The sequence below is a fragment of the Scyliorhinus torazame genome, chromosome 11 (assembly GCF_047496885.1).
Source record: "Scyliorhinus torazame isolate Kashiwa2021f chromosome 11, sScyTor2.1, whole genome shotgun sequence".
NCBI classification, from domain to species: Eukaryota; Metazoa; Chordata; class Chondrichthyes; order Carcharhiniformes; family Scyliorhinidae; genus Scyliorhinus; species Scyliorhinus torazame.
In genome coordinates, this window is record NC_092717.1 from 181,196,766 (window position 1) to 181,217,364 (window position 20,599).

Consider the following 20,599-nt stretch of genomic DNA (forward strand, 5'->3'; position numbering starts at 1 on the left):
TTGGTGCTTTGCCTCTTTATCTGAGGCCGATTCTTGTCCTGTTTTCCCTCATCGGATGAGGTGTCGGCACTAAGTGCGCTGGCTGAGAGGTGTCGCTTTTTGCCACTACCCCTCAGGGGGTTCTTCAGTTTGTTTTTTTGTTTTCTCTTTCGTTTGTCCCTGTTCACGGTTTCCCAGGGCTCTTTATTCTTTGTCCCATCCTCTTCCTCTTCCATTGAGTGTTCCTCATCAGATGGGGCTGGGGTTGGGTTGTCAGGAGGTGCTGGGGCCTCCTCTTTTTGTTGGGGGCCCTTCTGTTGCTTTTCCTCATTCTGAACCGTGGTGTCTTTTTCGGTGGAGGGTGTATGCACCTCCTCTCTGGTCGCCTTTTTGACACCGCTGCTGATGATCTGTGCATATGTCGCCCCGCGTTTCGGGCAGGCCCTGTAAAGATGGCCGGCCTCCCCACACAGGTTGCAGCACTTGTCTTCCTTGCAGTCCTTAGTCATGTGTCCCTCCTGCCTGCAGTTCTTGCAGAAGGTCACACTGCAGTTTGTGGCAACATGCCCCGTTTTGCCACAGGTGTGGCATACTCGTGGCTGTCCCACGTAGTAGAGGTAGCCACGATTTACTCCAATAGCGAAATTGGAGGGGGGATGCAGGATGGCTCCGTTGCTGTCCGTTCTTAGGGTCACCTTGACCTGGTGCTCACTTGTCCAGATGCCGAAGGTGTCTTTCACTTGCACGCTGTCACTTTTCAGCTCAGCGTACCTGGCGAGGAACGTGAGCACATCAGACACAGGGACGTGGGGGTTGTACGTGTGCAGTGTAACAACCCGATTTCGCTGTGCCGGTAGCGTAAACAGAGGCTCCGCAGTCAGGATCGACAGGGGACTCTGGTTACCTTTTTCCTTGAAGACGTTCAAGAATTTGATGCACGCTGCGACGCTCTTGAAGGTGACATCAAAGAAGCCATTCTTGGGGAAGCTTTGCAAGCAGAAGATTTCTGTTGCTTTAAACCCACAACACTCGAGCAGCACCCGCTTCACGAAGAGTATCCGATCCAAAGGTGACTCTCCTTCCGTTTTCTTCACTGTGAATCGGACAGTGTTTCGCACTCCCCAGCCTGGTGGTCGGGATGCAGCTGCATCCACAGCTCGTTCGTTGGGTGTGAAACAGTATCGGCGTTAGGCCTAAACCAGAGGTTTAGGCCAGCATGTAGATCCACCAATAGCAGCCAAGCTCCAAACGTTTCCTCTTTTACGACTTCAATCCCTCCAAGTTCTCCAATCCACGATCGACATCGAAATCCTCAGCTTCCCTCGATCAAATGAGACTACACTTGATCTTAGCCAAAAGGGTGTCGACTGCTCCCTCACTGATCATTACCTTCAGGCCCCTCACTGATCATTACCCGGCCACTGTGGTTTTCCATTCCGCTGGTGGTACAAGCTGCAGTTGCTTGGTCACGTTGAGTCGATTCGAAAAATCGCTGTGTTGAGGTAGCAGGCATAGCCAAAGCAGAATTGCTCTGCCGTTTTTCGAGTATCTTGGAGACAGAGACTGAAGTGATCCTGGGCAGCCAGAAACATGAAAACACAGCCAAGTTGGGGGAATTGTTGCAAATGTTAGAGAGCTGGATTAGCATGGTGGAGTCAGATAGATGGCCACATTCTTCACATTAATTTTCCCTTTGGGCAAAGCATCAGGCTCACCGGTCGTTTCATTGCAAGCAGTGGTGAGGCACTTTCAGATGTTTTTCATCTGCCACAACACAGTGATGCCGAATGATTTGCAGAGCTGCTGCAAGCAGGTTGTCTGCATTTCTATCACTGGCGGAGATGGGAATATGAAATAAGTGGAAAAGGCGAAGGATTTTTAAATAAAAATCTGCCCTCTCTGAGGATTGAACTCAGGACCTTCAGATTATGAGACTGACGCGCTGCCTACTGCGCTAAGAAGGCTTCTGTTTGTTGGTGTTTGTTATAACATATACTTTGTTGAGGCATCAGGGAGCCCCCATTCACAATTCTACTGCTGTTACAACATCATTTTGCAGAAAGTGAGGACAATTGGCACACATTTGGTGCCGACTCGGGGGAATTAGCTCAAGTGGCAGAGCGTTAGCTTTGCATGTGAGAGGTAGTGGGATCAATGCCCACATTCTCCACTAGATTTTACACAAGAGACAAAACGTCACGACCATCAGTTGTTTCATTCAAACCACAGTTCACAAATTTAAATGCATTTTCCTCATGCTGCTGCACAGAGAAGACCAATCATTTGGAGGGCTGCTGCAAGCAAGTTGCCTTCCTTTCTGCCAACAGCAGAGATGGCAAAGTGACATCAGAGGTTGGAAATCGTTTGAACACAATGCTGCCCTCCCTGAAGATTATCCTCAGGAACTTCAAATGATGGGATTGATGTGCTGCCTACTGCGATAAGGAGGCATGCACTGAATTGCTCTGCAGACAGCATGACCAGTTTTGCCATCCTTACAGTCTGCATCCTGCCAAAGTGAAAAATCTTCAGAAAACATTGAGGCAGCTTAGAGAAAAATACATCAGCTTGCGATGCAGACTCAGACACGTTATCCTTTAGATCACAGGCGCAACCTGCAAGGAGAAGCTGGCGATTCACAGTGTCATTAAGATGAAGGTGAAGCCCACAAGGGCTAAAAGGGATACGCTAAACAATCGCCGTCACAAAGCAATGCATGCTGAAACAATTGAGGGAGAGAGGGAGGAAGACATTAATTGAGATAGTGTCAGAAACATTGTGCATTTAAAAGGAGGCCCAACCTACTGGCTGCTCAAAGTGTACCCACAGCTTTGGCTTTAAAATGCAGATAATGGCCTCAAGGGCTAAAAGGTGAACGGTCAACATTGAACAAACACTGTGGATTTTGAGGCTTTGCCTCAATGGCTCAGTTGGTACAGCAGAAGACCCGAGGCGTTAATACACCAAAGTCAACGCTAGGTCGCTTCTTGAATGGCGAATACAATTTATGGGTGCACATTTAGAAGTAAGCGTGTGATAAACAATGCTTTGGTAGAAACTACATTGCCAAATGAATAGCTGAATTATAGCTTAACATGTTGTTGTCAAGGCAGAGGAAACATCTTTTCCTGGAGGAAGGCAGTCGACAACACGGTGGTGATGCTGCTGCAATTCCATCTGCGTGCCAGCAGTAGTTCCTTTGAGCAGCAATGCATCCAAAAAGTAGGCACTCACCTGCAAGCAAAGGAAGATTTCTATCACTGAGGCAGGGGTGTCGACTGCTCCCTTCCACTTGTGCTGACTGCAAATTTCCCTCCCAGTTTTTCTAATACGAATCTTCAGGCCCCTCACTGATCATTACCCGGCCACTGTGGTTTTCCATTCCGCTGGTGGTACAAGCTGCAGTTGCTTGGTCACGTTGAGTCGATTCGAAAAATCGCTGTGTTGAGGTAGCAGGCATAGCCAAAGCAGAATTGCTCTGCCGTTTTTCGAGTATCTTGGAGACAGAGACTGAAGTGATCCTGGGCAGCCAGAAACATGAAAACACAGCCAAGTTGGGGGAATTGTTGCAAATGTTAGAGAGCTGGATTAGCATGGTGGAGCCAGATAGATGGCCACATTCTTCACATTGATTTTCCCTTTGGGCAAAGCATCAGGCTCCCCGGTCGTTTCATTGCAAGCAGTGGTGAGGCACTTTCAGATGTTTTTCATCTGCCACAACACAGTGATGCCGAATGATTTGCAGAGCTGCTGCAAGCAGGTTGTCTGCATTTCTATCAGCGGCGGAGATGGGAATATGAAATAAGTGGAAAACGCGAAGGATTTTTTAATAAAAATCTGCACTCTCTGAGGATTGAACTCAGGACCTTCAGATTATGAGACTGACACGCTGCCTTCTGCGCTAAGAAGGCTTCCGTTTGTTGGCGTTTGTTATAACATATACTTTGTTGAGGCATCAGGGAGCCCCAATGCACAATTCTACTGCTGTTACAACATCATTTTCCAGAAAGTTAGGACAATTGGCACACGTTTGGTGCCGACCAGGGGGAATTAGCTCAAGTGGCAGAGCGCTCGCTTTGCATGTGAGAGGTAGTGGGATCAATGCCCACATTCTCCGCGAGATTTTACTCAACAGACAAAACGTCACGACCACCAGTTGTTTCATTCAAACCACAGTTCACACATTTAAATGCATTTTCCTCATGCTGCTGCACAGAGAAGACCAATCATTTGGAGGGCCGCTGCAAGCAAGTTGCCTTCCTTTCTGCCAACAGCAGAGATGGCAACGTGACATCAGAGGTTGGAAATCGTTTGAACACAATGCTGCCCTCCCTGAAGATTATCCTCAGGAACTTCAAATGATGGGATTGATGTGCTGCCTACTGCGATAAGGAGGCATGCACTGAATTGCTCTGCAGACAGCATGACAAGTTTTGCCATCCTTACAGTCTGCATCCTGCCAAAGTGAAAAATCTTCAGAAAACATTGAGGCAGCTTAGAGAAAAATACATCAGCTTGCGATGCAGACTCAGACACGTTATCCCTTAGAACACAGGCGCAACCTGCAAGGAGAAGCTGGCGTTCACAGTGTGCCCACACCTTTGTCATTAAGATGAAGGTGAAGCCCACAAGGGCTAAAAGGGATACGCTAAACAATCCCCGTCACAAAGCAATGCATGCTGAAACAATTGAGGGAGAGAGGGAGGAAGACATTAATTGAGATAGTGTCAGAAACATTGTGCATTTAAAAGGAGGCACAACCTACTGGCTGCTCAAATTGTACCTACAGCTTTGGCTTTAAAATGCAGATAATGGCCTCAAGGGCTAAAAGGTGAACGGTCAACATTGAACAAACACTGTGGATTTTGAGGCTTTGCCTCAATGGCTCAGTTGGTACAGCAGAAGACCCGAGGCGTTAATACACCAAAGTCAACGCTAGGTCGCTTCTTGAATGGCGAATACAATTTATGGGTGCACTTTTAGAAGTAAGTGTGTGATAAACAATGCTTTGGTAGAAACTGTATTGCCAAATGAATAGCTGAATTATAGCTTGACATGTTGTTGTCAAGGCAGAGGAAACATCTTTTCCTGGAGGAAGGCAGTCGACAACACGGTGGTGATGCTGCTGCAATTCCATCTGCGTGCCAGCAGGAGTTCCTTTGAGCAGCAGTGCATCCAAAAAGTAGGCACTCACCTGCAAGCAAAGGAAGATTTCTATCACTGAGGCAGGGGTGTCGACTGCTCCCTTCCACTTGTGCTGACTGCAAATTTCCCTCCCAGTTTTTCTAATACGCACCTTCAGGCCCCTCACTGATCATTACCCGGCCACTGTGGTTTTCCATTCTACTGGTGGTACAAGCTGCAGTTGCTTGGTCACGTTGAGTCGATTCGAAAAATCGCTGTGTTGAGGTAGCAGGCATAGCCAAAGCAGAATTGCTCTGCCGTTTTTCGAGTATCTTGGAGACAGAGACTGAAGTGATCCTGGGCAGCCAGAAACATGAAAACACAGCCAAGTTGGGGGAATTGTTGCAAATGTTAGAGAGCTGGATTAGCATGGTGGAGTTAGATAGATGGCCACATTCTTCACATTAATTTTCCCTTTGGGCAAAGCATCAGGCTCACCGGTCGTTTCATTGCAAGCAGTGGTGAGGCACTTTCAGACGTTTTTCATCTGCCACAACACAGTGATGCCGAATGATTTGCAGAGCTGCTGCAAGCAGGTTGTCTGCATTTCTATCAGCGGCGGAGATGGGAATATGAAATAAGTGGAAAAGGCGAAGGATTTTTAAATAAAAATCTGCCCTCTCTGAGGATTGAACTCAGGACCTTCAGATTATGAGACTGACGCGCTGCCTACTGCGCTAAGAAGGCTTCTGCGTGCCAGTCTTTGTTATAACATATACTTTGTTGAGGCATCAGGGAGCCCCCATGCACAATTCTACTGCTGTCACAACATCATTTTGCAGAAAGTGAGGACAATTGGCACACATTTGGTGCCGACCAGGGGGAATTAGCTCAAGTGGCAGAGCGCTAGCTTTGCATGTGGGAGGTAGTGGGATTGATGCCCAAATTCTCCACTAGATTTTACTCAAGAGACAAAACGTCACGACCACCAGTTGTTTCATTCAAACCACAGTTCACACATTTCAATGCACTTTCCTCATGCTGCTGCACAGAGAAGACCAATCATTTGGAGGGCTGCTGCAAGCAAGTTGCCTTCCTTTCTGCCAACAGCAGAGATGGCAACGTGACATCAGAGGTTGGAAATCGTTTGAACACAATGCTGCCCTCCCTGAAGATTATCCTCAGGAACTTCAAATGATGGGATTGATGTGCTGCCTACTGCGATAAGGAGGCATGCACTGAATTGCTCTGCAGACAGCATGACCATGTTTTGACACCCTTACAGTCTGCATCCTGCCAAAGTGAAAAATCTTCAGTAAACATTGAGGCAGCTTAGAGAAAAAAACATCAGCTTGCGATGCAGACTCAGCCACGTTATCCCTTAGAACACAGGCGCAACCTGCAAGGAGAAGCTGGCGATTCACAGTGTGCCCACACCTTTGTCATTAAGATGAAGGTGAAGCCCACAAGGGCTAAAAGGGATACGCTAAACAATCCCCGTCACAAAGCAATGCATGCTGAAACAATTGAGGGTGAGAGGGAGGAAGACATTAATTGAGATAGTGTCAGGAACATTGTGCATTTAAAAGGAGGCACAACCTACTGGCTGCTCAAAGTGGACCCACAGCTTTGGCTTTAAAATGCAGATAATGGCCTCAAGGGCTAAAAGGTGAACGGTCAACATTGAACAAACACTGTGGATTTTGAGGCTTTGCCTCAATGGCTCAGTTGGTACAGCAGAAGACCCGAGGCGTTAATACACCAAAGTCAACGCTAGGTCGCTTCTTGAATGGCGAATACAATTTATGGGTGCACTTTTAGAAGTAAGTGTGTGATAAACAATGCTTTGGTAGAAACTGTATTGCCAAATGAATAGCTGAATTATAGCTTAACATGTTGTTGTCAAGGCAGAGGAAACATCTTTTCCTGGAGGAAGGCAGTCGACAACACGGTGGTGATGCTGCTGCAATTCCATCTGCGTGCCAGCAGGAGTTCCTTTGAGCAGCAGTGCATCCAAAAAGTAGGCACTCACCTGCAAGCAAAGGAAGATTTCTATCACTGAGGCAGGGGTGTCGACTGCTCCCTTCCACTTGTGCTGACTGCAAATTTCCCTCCCAGTTTTTCTAATACGCACCTTCAGGCCCCTCACTGATCATTACCCGGCCACTGTGGTTTTCCATTCTACTGGTGGTACAAGCTGCAGTTGCTTGGTCACGTTGAGTCGATTCGAAAAATCGCTGTGTTGAGGTAGCAGGCATAGCCAAAGCAGAATTGCTCTGCCGTTTTTCGAGTATCTTGGAGACAGAGACTGAAGTGATCCTGGGCAGCCAGAAACATGAAAACACAGCCAAGTTGGGGGAATTGTTGCAAATGTTAGAGAGCTGGATTAGCATGGTGGAGTCAGATAGATGGCCACATTCTTCACATTAATTTTCCCTTTGGGCAAAGCATCAGGCTCCCCCGTCGTTTCATTGCAAGCAGTGGTGAGGCACTTTCAGATGTTTTTCATCTGCCACAACACAGTGATGCCAAATGATTTGCAGAGCTGCTGCAAGCAGGTTGCCTGCATTTCTATCAGCGGCGGAGATGGGAATATGAAATAAGTGGAAAAGGCGAAGGAGTTTTTAATAAAAATCTGCCCTCTCTGAGGATTGACCTCAGGACCTTCAGATTATGAGACTGACACGCTGCCTACTGCGCTAAGAAGGCTTCCGTTTGTTGGTGTTGGTTATAACATATACTTTGTTGAGGCATCAGGGAGCCCCCATGCACAATTCTACTGCTGTTACAACATCATTTTCCAGAAAGTGAGGACAATTGGCACACATTTGGTGCCGACCAGGGGGAATTAGCTCAAGTGGCAGAGCGCTCGCTTTGCATGTGAGAGGTAGTGGGATCGGTGCCCACATTCTCCACTAGATTTTACTCAAGAGACAAAACGTCACGACCACCAGTTGTTTCATTCAAACCACAGTTCACACATTTAAATGCATTTTCCTCATGCTGCTGCACAGAGAAGACCAATCATTTGGAGGGCTGCTGCAAGCAAGTTGCCTTCCTTTCTGCCAACAGCAGAGATGGCAACGTGACATCAGAGGTTGGAAATCGTTTGAACACAATGCTGCCCTCCCTGAAGATTATCCTCAGGAACTTCAAATGATGGGATTGATGTGCTGCCTACTGCGATAAGGAGGCATGCACTGAATTGCTCTGCAGACAGCATGACCATGTTTTGACATCCTTACAGTCTGCATCCTGCCAAAGTGAAAAATCTTCAGAAAACATTGAGGCAGCTTAGAGAAAAATACATCAGCTTGCGATGCAGACTCAGCCACGTTATCCCTTAGAACACAGGCGCAACCTGAAAGGAGAAGCTGGCGATTCACAGTGTGCCCACACCTTTGTCATTAAGATGAAGGTGAAGCCCACAAGGGCTAAAAGGGATACGGTAAACAATCCCCGTCACAAAGCAATGCATGCTGAAACAATTGAGGGAGAGAGGGAGGAAGACATTAATTGAGATAGTGTCAGAAACATTGTGCATTTAAAAGGAGGCCCAACCTACTGGCTGCTCAAAGTGTACCCACAGCTTTGGCTTTAAAATGCAGATAATGGCCTCAAGGGCTAAAAGGTGAACGGTCAACATTGAACAAACACTGTGGATTTTGAGGCTTTGCCTCAATGGCTCAGTTGGTACAGCAGAAGACCGGAGGCGTTAATACACCAAAGTCAACGCTAGCTTGCTGCTTGAATAGCGAATACAATTTATGGGTGCACTTTGAGAAGTAAGTGTGTGATAAACTATGCTTTGGTAGAAACTGTATTGCCAAATGAATAGCTGAATTATAGCTTAACATGTTGTTGTCAAGGCAGAGGAAACATCTTTTCCTGGAGGAAGGCATTCGACAACACGGTGGTGATGCTGCTGCAATTCCATCTGCGTGCCAGCAGGAGTTCCTTTGAGCAGCAGTGCATCCAAAAAGTCGGCACTCACCTGCAAGCAAAGGAAGATTTCTATCACTGAGGCAGGGGTGTCGACTGCTCCCTTCCACTTGTGCTGACTGCAAATTTCCCTCCCAGTTTTTCTAATACGCACCTTCAGGCCCCTCACTGATCATTACCCGGCCACTGTCGTTTTCCATTCTGCTGGTGGTACAAGCTGCAGTTGCTTGGTCACGTTGAGTCGATTCGAAAAATCGCTGTGTTGAGGTAGCAGGCATAGCCAAAGCAGAATTGCTCTGCCATTTTTCGAGTATCTTGGAGACAGAGACTGAAGTGATCCTGGGCAGCCAGAAACATGAAAACACAGCCAAGTTGGGGGAATTGTTGCAAATGTTAGAGAGCTGGATTAGCATGGTGGAGTCAGATAGATGGCCACATTCTTCACATTAATTTTCCCTTTGGGCAAAGCATCAGGCTCACCGGTCGTTTCATTGCAAGCAGTGGTGAGGCACTTTCAGATGTTTTTCATCTGCCACAACACAGTGATGCCGAATGATTTGCAGAGCTGCTGCAAGCAGGTTGTCTGCATTTCTCTCAGCGGCGGAGATGGGAATATGAAATAAGTGGAAAAGGCGAAGGATTTTTAAATAAAAATCTGCCCTCTCAGAGGATTGAACTCAGGACCTTCAGATTATAAGACTGACGCGCTACCTACTGCGCTAAGAAGGCTTCTATTTGTTGGCGTTTGTTATAACATATACTTTGTTGAGGCATCAGGGAGCCCCCATGCACAATTCTACTGCTGTTACAACATCATTTTGCAGAAAGTGAGGACAATTGGCGCACATTTGGTGCCGACTAGGGGGTATTAGCTCAAGTGGCAGAGCGCTTGCATTGCATGTGAGAGGTAGTGGGATCAATGCCCACATTCTCCACTAGATTTTACACAAGAGACAAAACGTCACGACCATCAGTTGTTTCATTCAAACCACAGTTCACACATTTAAATGCAGTTTCCTCATGCTGCTGCACAGAGAAGACCAATCATTTGGAGGGCTGCTGCAAGCAATTTGCCTTCCTTTCTGCCAACAGCAGAGATGGCAACGTGACATCAGAGGTTGGAAATCGTTTGAACACAATGCTGCCCTCCCTGAAGATTATCCTCGGGAACTTCAAATGATGGGATTGATGTGCTGCCTACTGCGATAAGGAGGCATGCACTGAATTGCTCTGCAGACAGCATGACCAGTTTTGCCATCCTTACAGTCTGCATCCTGCCAAAGTGAAAAATCTTCAGAAAACATTGAGGCAGCTTAGAGAAAAATACATCAGCTTGCGATGCAGACTCAGACACGTTATCCTTTAGAACACAGGCGCAACCTGCAAGGAGAAGCTGGCGATTCACAGTGTGCCCACACCTTTGTCATTAAGATGAAGGTGAAGCCCACAAGGGCTAAAAGGGATACGCTAAACAATCCCCGTCACAAAGCAATGCATGCTGAAACAATTGAGGGAGAGAGGGAGGAAGACATGAATTGAGATAGTGTCAGAAACATTGTGCATTTAAAAGGAGGCACAACCTACTGGCTGCTCAAAGTGTACCCACAGCTTTGGCTTTAAAATGCAGATAATGGCCTCAAGGGCTAAAAGGTGAACGGTCAACATTGAACAAACACTGTGGATTTTGAGGCTTTGCCTCAATGGCTCAGTTGGTACAGCAGAAGACCCGAGGCGTTAATACACCAAAGTCAACGCTGGGTCGCTACTTGAATGGCGAATACAATTTATGGGTGCACTTTTAGAAGTAAGTGTGTGATAAACAATGCTTTGGTAGAAACTGCATTGCCAAATGAATAGCTGAATTATAGCTTAACATGTTGTTGTCAAGGCAGAGGAAACATCTTTTCCTGGAGGAAGGCAGTCGACAACACGGTGGTGATGCTGCTGCAATTCCATCTGCGTGCCAGCAGGAGTTCCTTTGAGCAGCAATGCATCCAAAAAGTAGGCACTCACCTGCAAGCAAAGGAAGATTTCTATCACTGAGGCAGGGGTGTCGACTGCTCCCTTCCACTTGTGCTGACTGCAAATTTCCCTCCCAGTTTTTCTAATACGAATCTTCAGGCCCCTCACTGATCATTACCCGGCCACTGTGGTTTTCCATTCCGCTGGTGGTACAAGCTGCAGTTGCTTGGTCACGTTGAGTCGATTCGAAAAATCGCTGTGTTGAGGTAGCAGGCATAGCCAAAGCAGAATTGCTCTGCCGTTTTTCGAGTATCTTGGAGACAGAGACTGAAGTGATCCTGGGCAGCCAGAAACATGAAAACACAGCCAAGTTGGGGGAATTGTTGCAAATGTTAGAGAGCTGGATTAGCATGGTGGAGCCAGATAGATGGCCACATTCTTCACATTGATTTTCCCTTTGGGCAAAGCATCAGGCTCCCCGGTCGTTTCATTGCAAGCAGTGGTGAGGCACTTTCAGATGTTTTTCATCTGCCACAACACAGTGATGCCGAATGATTTGCAGAGCTGCTGCAAGCAGGTTGTCTGCATTTCTATCAGCGGCGGAGATGGGAATATGAAATAAGTGGAAAACGCGAAGGATTTTTTAATAAAAATCTGCCCTCTCTGAGGATTGAACTCCGAACCTCCAGATTATGAGACTGACACGCTTCCTTCTGCGCTAAGAAGGCTTCCATTTGTTGGTGGTTGTTATAACATATACTTTGTTGAGGCATCAGGGAGCCCCTATGCACAATTCTACTGCTGTTACAACATCATTTTCCAGAAAGTTAGGACAATTGGCACACATTTGGCGTCGAACAGGGGGAATTAGCTCAAGTGGCAGAGCGCTCGCTTTGCATGTGAGAGGTAGTGGGATCAATGCCCACATTCTCCGTTAGATTTTACTCAAGAGACAAAACTTCACGACCACCAGTTGTTTCATTCAAACCACAGTTCACACATTTCAATGCATTTTCCTCATGCTGCTGCACAGAGAAGACCAATCATTTGGAGGGCTGCTGCAAGCAAGTTGCCTTCCTTTCTGCCAACAGCAGAGATGGCAACGTGACATCAGAGGTTGGAAATCGTTTGAACACAATGCTGCCCTCCCTGAAGATTATCCTCAGGAACTTCAAATGATGGGATTGATGTGCTGCCTACTGCGATAAGGAGGCATGCACTGAATTGCTCTGCAGACAGCATGACCAGTTTTGCCATCCTTACAGTCTGCATCCTGCCAAAGTGAAAAATCTTCAGAAAACATTGAGGCAGCTGAGAGAAAAATACATCAGCTTGCGATGCAGACTCAGACACGTTATCCCTTAGAACACAGGCGCAACCTGCAAGGAGAAGCTGGCGATTCACAGTGTGCCCACACCTTTGTCATTAAGATGAAGGTGAAGCCCACAAGGGCTAAAAGGGATACGCTAAACAATCCCCGTCACAAAGCAATGCATGCTGAAACAATTGAGGGAGAGAGGGAGGAAGACATTAATTGAGATAGTGTCAGAAACATTGTGCATTTAAAAGGAGGCCCAACCTACTGGCTGCTCAAAGTGTACCCACAGCTTTGGCTTTAAAATGCAGATAATGGCCTCAAGGGCTAAAAGGTGAACGGTCAACATTGAACAAACACTGTGGATTTTGAGGCTTTGCCTCAATGGCTCAGTTGGTACAGCAGAAGACCGGAGGCGTTAATACACCAAAGTCAACGCTAGCTTGCTGCTTGAATAGCGAATACAATTTATGGGTGCACTTTGAGAAGTAAGTGTGTGATAAACTATGCTTTGGTAGAAACTGTATTGCCAAATGAATAGCTGAATTATAGCTTAACATGTTGTTGTCAAGGCAGAGGAAACATCTTTTCCTGGAAGAAGGCAGTCGACAACACGGTGGTGATGCTGCTGCAATTCCATCTGCGTGCCAGCAGGATTTTATTTTTCACAAAAATATACTTTATTCATAAAAAGTTATCATGAGCATTACAGAAACATTTCAAATTGTCTTGACTGTACATTTCCGGCAGGGTGACATGTTGCCTTGACTTTCTTTCATTCAATTTTGATATTGTCGTACACATATCACTCTTTACATTACAATTCCTTCTTAAATATTTACAGTGGCATGTTTGTTTTATACATTGGAGTGTTGGTTGCCCAGACCGAGGGGCTTTACACTGTTACGTGCCCCTCGGTGTACATTTGCTGGAAAGACTTTACACAGTGGTCTTTCCCCATTGCGCCTTGGCGGCAGCTGCCCCAAGCTTGAGTGCGTCCCTCAGCACGTAGTCCTGGACCTTGGAATGTGCCAGTCTGCAACACTCGGTCGAGGACAATTCTTTGCACTGGAAGATCAGCAAGTTTCGGGCAGACCAAAGAGCGTCTTTTACCGAGTTGATGACCTTCCAGCAGCAGTTGATATTTGTCTCGGTGTGTGTCCCTGGAAACAGTCCGTAGAGCACAGAGTCCTGTGTCACAGATCTGTTTGGGATAAACCTTGACAAATACCACTGCATCTCTCTCCAGACCTTCTTTGCAAAGGCACATTCCACAAGGAGGTGTGTGACCGTCTCATTTCCCCCACAGCCACTCCGAGGGCAGCGTGCATTGGTGCAGAGCCTTCGGGTGTGCATGAAGAATCTGACAGGGAGGGCCTTTCTCACCACCAGCCAAGCTAGGTCTTGGTGCTTGTTTGAAAGTTCTGGTGATGAGGCGTTCTGCCAGATGACTCTGGCAGTCTGCTCAGGGAACCATCCAACGTCCTCCACGGTCTCCTTTTCCCTGAGGGCCTCGAGGACATTACGTGCTGACCACTGCTTCATTGCCTTGTGGTCAAAGGTGTTTTTCTTCAAAACCTTTTCCACGAAGGACAGGTGGTACAGTACGGTCCAACTACTTGGAGCGTTCCGCGGCAATGAGGCCAGGCCCATCCTTCGTATCACCGGGGTAGAACCTCAGTATGTAGTGACACTTGGTGTTTGCATACTGGGGGTCCACGCACAGCTTGATGCAGCTGGACACAAAGGTGGCCAACAGGATGAGGGAGGCGTTGGGTATGTTCCGCCCTCCCTTCTCCAGAGGTTTGTACATGGTGTCCCTTCGGACACGGTCCATCTTGGATCGCCAGATAAATTTGAAGATGGCCCGGGTGACTGCTGTGGCGTAGGGTCGGGTTATGGGCCAGACCTGCGCCACGTACAGTAGCACCGAGAGTACCTCACACCTGATGACCAGGTTTTTGCCCGCAATGGAGAGGGAGCGTTGCTCCCACCAGCCCAGTTTCTGTCTTACCTTTCCTATGCGCTCCTCCCAGTTTTTGGTGCACACCCCAGCAGCTCCGAACCATATCCCCAGCACCTTCAGGTAATCTGACCTGACAGTGAAGGGGATAAAGGACCGGTCGGCCCAGTTCCCAAAGAACATGGCCTCGACTCCAGAGCAGACCTGACCCGATTGGCGATGACCTTTGCTAGAATTTTGTAGTCCACATTCAACAGTGAAATGGGTCGCCAATTTCGAATTTCTTCCCTTTCCCCCTTCTGCTTGTAGATGAGGGTGATGATGCCTTTCCTCATGGACTCTGACATGCTGCCTTCCAGAAGCATACTCTCGTACACTTCCAGCAGGTCTGGGCCCATCCAGTCCCACAGAGCCGAATACAACTCAACCGGTAAGCCGTCGCTTCTGGGAGTTTTACTCGTCTCAAAGGACTTGGCGGCCTTTGTCAGCTCGTCCAGAGTTAGTGGTTTGTCCAGGTTTTCCAGCTCGCTGTCGCCTATGACCTCCGTGATAATCGACAGGAAGGTCTGGGAAACAGTGCTATCTGTTGGCTTCAGGTCATACAGTCCGGCATAAAAGGATTGGCTGATCCTCAGGATGTCAGACTGCGATGACTTTTCAGAGCCATCTTCTTCCTTCAGGCTGCTGATCACAGAGGTCTCTCTGTGCACCTTTTGGAAGAAGAAGCGTGAGCACTTTTCGTCCTGCTCCACGGAGCGGACTCTGGAACGGAAGATAACCTTGGAGGCCTCCGAGGTGTAGAGCGAGGCTTGCTGGCTCTTCACCTCTTGGAGATCCTCCTTGACATCCACCCCCATCGACTGCAGCTGGAGCAAATTTTGCATACTTTTCTGGAGCCTGGACATGACCCCTCGTCTCTCTCTCACCTTTTGAACGCCCTTGAGGATGAAAAACCTCTTGATATTCCCCTTGATTGCTTCCCACCAGAGATGTGGGGCCTCAAAGAGGGGTTTCACGGTTCTCCAACCTTTGTAATCCCTCCTGAGTTCCTCGATGTTCTCAGGGGTCAGCAGTTTTACATTTAGCTTCCACGTCCCCCTGCATACCCCCTGGTCTTCCTGCAGGTGGCAGTCGGCCAATAGGAGGCAGTGGTCAGAGAAGAACACCGGCGTTACGTCGGTGGACCTGACCGTGAAAGCTCGGGACACAAAAAAGAAGTCTATCCTGGAGCGGACGGACCCGTCTGGCCGTGACCATGTGTATCTACGCTGCGCGCCGTCTGCAGGGTTGCTGCAGACGTCGAGCAGCTTGGCGTCTTTTACCGCTTCCATCAGGAGTCTGGACGTAGCGTCTAGTTTGCTGTCGGCTTTGCTGGATCGTCCAGCCGCATCGATGATGCAGTTGAAGTCACCACCCAGGATGACCGGCTTGGAGGTGGCCAACAGCAGTGGGAGTTGCTGGAGAACTGCCAGCCGCTCACTTTTTACGGCCGGGGCGTACACATTAATAAGTCTGAGCGGGGTGTTTTTGTATTTCACGTCTGCTACGAGGAGGCGCCCGCCCACCACCTCCTTAACGTCGGAGATGGTGAAGTTGCCTCCCCGCAGCAGAATACCCAGGCCGGAGGAGCGGCAGTCGTTTCCTCCTGACCAGATGGATGGCCCGTGGGACCACCAGCTCGACCAGCGCCTGTAGTTGCTGAGGTGCGGAATTCCGCACTCCTGCAGGAACAGTAGGTCAGCTTTTACATTTGCCAAATAGTTGAGTGTGGCTACACACCGCGAAGTATCTTTGATGCTTCGCACATTTATGGATGCAATTTTTAAACCCATTATAAAAAGATAGATTTACCAGTCTCAAGAGTCCAGAGTCTATACAGTTGGCTGTTCCAGCTGTTGAATGTTCCCCAGCATGCCGGTGGTGCTCGCAAACTTTAGCACAGTTGCAGGGCTGAGAAAACTGTTCTGGTCCGTACTGGCCCCGTGATTTTGATGCAGATGCATTGGGGGTTGGTGTAGCCCTGGGGTTCGTCGTGGCAGTCAGTAGGTGTTGGGGTTGCAGGCCGGTCTTCACCTGGGTTGTTGCTGCTCGTTGCTATTGGGGGTTGGTCTGTGACCTTGTTTTCTTCCCGGTCGGTGGTCTGGGGGGTCTGTGCCTTCCGTTCCACGTTGGTGCTTTGCCTCTTTATCTGAGGCCGATTCTTGTCCTGTTTTCCCTCATCGGATGAGGTGTCGGCACTAAGTGCGCCGGCTGAGAGGTGTCGCTTTTTGCCACTACCCCTCAGGGGGTTCTTCAGTTTGTTTTTTTGTTTTCTCTTTCGTTTGTCCCTGTTCACGGTTTCCCAGGGCTCTTTATTCTTTGTCCCATCCTCTTCCTCTTCCATTGAGTGTTCCTCATCAGATGGGGCTGGGGTTGGGTTGTCAGGAGGTGCTGGGGCCTCCTCTTTTTGTTGGGGGCCCTTCTGTTGCTTTTCCTCATTCTGAACCGTGGTGTCTTTTTCGGTGGAGGGTGTATGCACCTCCTCTCTGGTCGCCTTTTTGACACCGCTGCTGATGATCTGTGCATATGTCGCCCCGCGTTTCGGGCAGGCCCTGTAAAGATGGCCGGCCTCCCCACACAGGTTGCAGCACTTGTCTTCCTTGCAGTCCTTAGTCATGTGTCCCTCCTGCCTGCAGTTCTTGCAGAAGGTCACACTGCAGTTTGTGGCAACATGCCCCGTTTTGCCACAGGTGTGGCATACTCGTGGCTGTCCCACGTAGTAGAGGTAGCCACGATTTACTCCAATAGCGAAATTGGAGGGGGGATGCAGGATGGCTCCGTTGCTGTCCGTTCTTAGGGTCACCTTGACCTGGTGCTCACTTGTCCAGATGCCGAAGGTGTCTTTCACTTGCACGCTGTCACTTTTCAGCTCAGCGTACCTGGCGAGGAACGTGAGCACATCAGACACAGGGACGTGGGGGTTGTACGTGTGCAGTGTAACAACCCGATTTCGCTGTGCCGGTAGCGTAAACAGAGGCTCCGCAGTCAGGATCGACAGGGGACTCTGGTTACCTTTTTCCTTGAAGACGTTCAAGAATTTGATGCACGCTGCGACGCTCTTGAAGGTGACATCAAAGAAGCCATTCTTGGGGAAGCTTTGCAAGCAGAAGATTTCTGTTGCTTTAAACCCACAACACTCGAGCAGCACCCGCTTCACGAAGAGTATCCGATCCAAAGGTGACTCTCCTTCCGTTTTCTTCACTGTGAATCGGACAGTGTTTCGCACTCCCCAGCCTGGTGGTCGGGATGCAGCTGCATCCACAGCTCGTTCGTTGGGTGTGAAACTGTATCGGCGTTAGGCCTAAACCAGAGGTTTAGGCCAGCATGTAGATCCACCAATAGCAGCCAAGCTCCAAACGTTTCCTCTTTTACGACTTCAATCCCTCCAAGTTCTCCAATCCACGATCGACATCGAAATCCTCAGCTTCCCTCGATCAAATGAGACTACACTTGATCTTAGCCAAAAGGGTGTCGACTGCTCCCTCACTGATCATTACCTTCAGGCCCCTCACTGATCATTACCCGGCCACTGTGGTTTTCCATTCCGCTGGTGGTACAAGCTGCAGTTGCTTGGTCACGTTGAGTCGATTCGAAAAATCGCTGTGTTGAGGTAGCAGGCATAGCCAAAGCAGAATTGCTCTGCCGTTTTTCGAGTATCTTGGAGACAGAGACTGAAGTGATCCTGGGCAGCCAGAAACATGAAAACACAGCCAAGTTGGGGGAATTGTTGCAAATGTTAGAGAGCTGGATTAGCATGGTGGAGTCAGATAGATGGCCACATTCTTCACATTAATTTTCCCTTTGGGCAAAGCATCAGGCTCACCGGTCGTTTCATTGCAAGCAGTGGTGAGGCACTTTCAGATGTTTTTCATCTGCCACAACACAGTGATGCCGAATGATTTGCAGAGCTGCTGCAAGCAGGTTGTCTGCATTTCTATCAGCGGCGGAGATGGGAATATGAAATAAGTGGAAAAGGCGAAGGATTTTTAAATAAAAATCTGCCCTCTCTGAGGATTGAACTCAGGACCTTCAGATTATGAGACTGACGCGTTGCCTACTGCGCTAAGAAGGCTTCTGTTTGTTGGTGTTTGTTATAACATATACTTTGTTGAGGCATCAGGGAGCCCCCATGCACAATTCTACTGCTGTTACAACATCATTTTGCAGAAAGTGAGGACAATTGGCACACATTTGGTGCCGACTCGGGGGAATTAGCTCAAGTGGCAGAGCGTTAGCTTTGCATGTGAGAGGTAGTGGGATCAATGCCCACATTCTCCACTAGATTTTACACAAGAGACAAAACGTCACGACCATCAGTTGTTTCATTCAAACCACAGTTCACAAATTTAAATGCATTTTCCTCATGCTGCTGCACAGAGAAGACCAATCATTTGGAGGGCTGCTGCAAGCAAGTTGCCTTCCTTTCTGCCAACAGCAGAGATGGCAAAGTGACATCAGAGGTTGGAAATCGTTTGAACACAATGCTGCCCTCCCTGAAGATTATCCTCAGGAACTTCAAATGATGGGATTGATGTGCTGCCTACTGCGATAAGGAGGCATGCACTGAATTGCTCTGCAGACAGCATGACCAGTTTTGCCATCCTTACAGTCTGCATCCTGCCAAAGTGAAAAATCTTCAGAAAACATTGAGGCAGCTTAGAGAAAAATACATCAGCTTGCGATGCAGACTCAGACACGTTATCCTTTAGATCACAGGCGCAACCTGCAAGGAGAAGCTGGCGATTCACAGTGTCATTAAGATGAAGGTGAAGCCCACAAGGGCTAAAAGGGATACGCTAAACAATCGCCGTCACAAAGCAATGCATGCTGAAACAATTGAGGGAGAGAGGGAGGAAGACATTAATTGAGATAGTGTCAGAAACATTGTGCATTTAAAAGGAGGCCCAACCTACTGGCTGCTCAAAGTGTACCCACAGCTTTGGCTTTAAAATGCAGATAATGGCCTCAAGGGCTAAAAGGTGAACGGTCAACATTGAACAAACACTGTGGATTTTGAGGCTTTGCCTCAATGGCTCAGTTGGTACAGCAGAAGACCCGAGGCGTTAATACACCAAAGTCAACGCTAGGTCGCTTCTTGAATGGCGAATACAATTTATGGGTGCACATTTAGAAGTAAGCGTGTGATAAACAATGCTTTGGTAGAAACTACATTGCCAAATGAATAGCTGAATTATAGCTTAACATGTTGTTGTCAAGGCAGAGGAAACATCTTTTCCTGGAGGAAGGCAGTCGACAACACGGTGGTGATGCTGCTGCAATTCCATCTGCGTGCCAGCAGTAGTTCCTTTGAGCAGCAATGCATCCAAAAAGTAGGCACTCACCTGCAAGCAAAGGAAGATTTCTATCACTGAGGCAGGGGTGTCGACTGCTCCCTTCCACTTGTGCTGACTGCAAATTTCCCTCCCAGTTTTTCTAATACGAATCTTCAGGCCCCTCACTGATCATTACCCGGCCACTGTGGTTTTCCATTCCGCTGGTGGTACAAGCTGCAGTTGCTTGGTCACGTTGAGTCGATTCGAAAAATCGCTGTGTTGAGGTAGCAGGCATAGCCAAAGCAGAATTGCTCTGCCGTTTTTCGAGTATCTTGGAGACAGAGACTGAAGTGATCCTGGGCAGCCAGAAACATGAAAACACAGCCAAGTTGGGGGAATTGTTGCAAATGTTAGAGAGCTGGATTAGCATGGTGGAGCCAGATAGATGGCCACATTCTTCACATTGATTTTCCCTTTGGGCAAAGCATCAGGCTCCCCGGTCGTTTCATTGCAAGCAGTGGTGAGGCACTTTCAGATGTTTTTCATCTGCCACAACACAGTGATGCCGAATGATTTGCAGAGCTGCTGCAAGCAGGTTGTCTGCATTTCTATCAGCGGCGGAGATGGGAATATGAAATAAGTGGAAAACGCGAAGGATTTTTTAATAAAAATCTGCACTCTCTGAGGATTGAATTCAGGACCTTCAGATTATGAGACTGACACGCTGCCTTCTGCGCTAAGAAGGCTTCCGTTTGTTGGTGTTTGTTATAACATATACTTTGTTGAGGCATCAGGGAGCCCCAATGCACAATTCTACTGCTGTTACAACATCATTTTCCAGAAAGTTAGGACAATTGGCACACGTTTGGTGCCGACCAGGGGGAATTAGCTCAAGTGGCAGAGCGCTCGCTTTGCATGTGAGAGGTAGTGGGATCAATGCCCACATTCTCCGCGAGATTTTACTCAACAGACAAAACGTCACGACCACCAGTTGTTTCATTC

The 20,599-nt window shown here is 48.1% G+C and overlaps 6 non-coding genes across 6 annotated transcripts; all 6 read right to left on the reverse strand.

Annotated features, from left to right (window-relative positions):
- Nucleotides 1–1,870: 1,870 nt before the first annotated feature.
- On the reverse strand, nt 1,871–1,943 carry trnam-cau (transfer RNA methionine (anticodon CAU)). The gene has a single exon. It is a non-coding gene; the product is annotated as a tRNA-Met (tRNA).
- A 1,874-nt stretch (nt 1,944–3,817) lies between these two features.
- trnam-cau (transfer RNA methionine (anticodon CAU)) lies at nt 3,818–3,890 on the reverse strand. Its single transcript has one exon. It is a non-coding gene; the product is annotated as a tRNA-Met (tRNA).
- Nucleotides 3,891–5,777: 1,887 nt separating this feature from the next.
- Nucleotides 5,778–5,850, reverse strand: trnam-cau (transfer RNA methionine (anticodon CAU)). Its single transcript has one exon. It is a non-coding gene; the product is annotated as a tRNA-Met (tRNA).
- Nucleotides 5,851–7,739: 1,889 nt separating this feature from the next.
- Nucleotides 7,740–7,812, reverse strand: trnam-cau (transfer RNA methionine (anticodon CAU)). The gene has a single exon. It is a non-coding gene; the product is annotated as a tRNA-Met (tRNA).
- Nucleotides 7,813–9,701: 1,889 nt separating this feature from the next.
- trnai-uau (transfer RNA isoleucine (anticodon UAU)) lies at nt 9,702–9,774 on the reverse strand. Its single transcript has one exon. It is a non-coding gene; the product is annotated as a tRNA-Ile (tRNA).
- Nucleotides 9,775–18,323: 8,549 nt separating this feature from the next.
- trnam-cau (transfer RNA methionine (anticodon CAU)) lies at nt 18,324–18,396 on the reverse strand. Its single transcript has one exon. It is a non-coding gene; the product is annotated as a tRNA-Met (tRNA).
- Between the last annotated feature and the right edge of the window lie 2,203 nt (nt 18,397–20,599).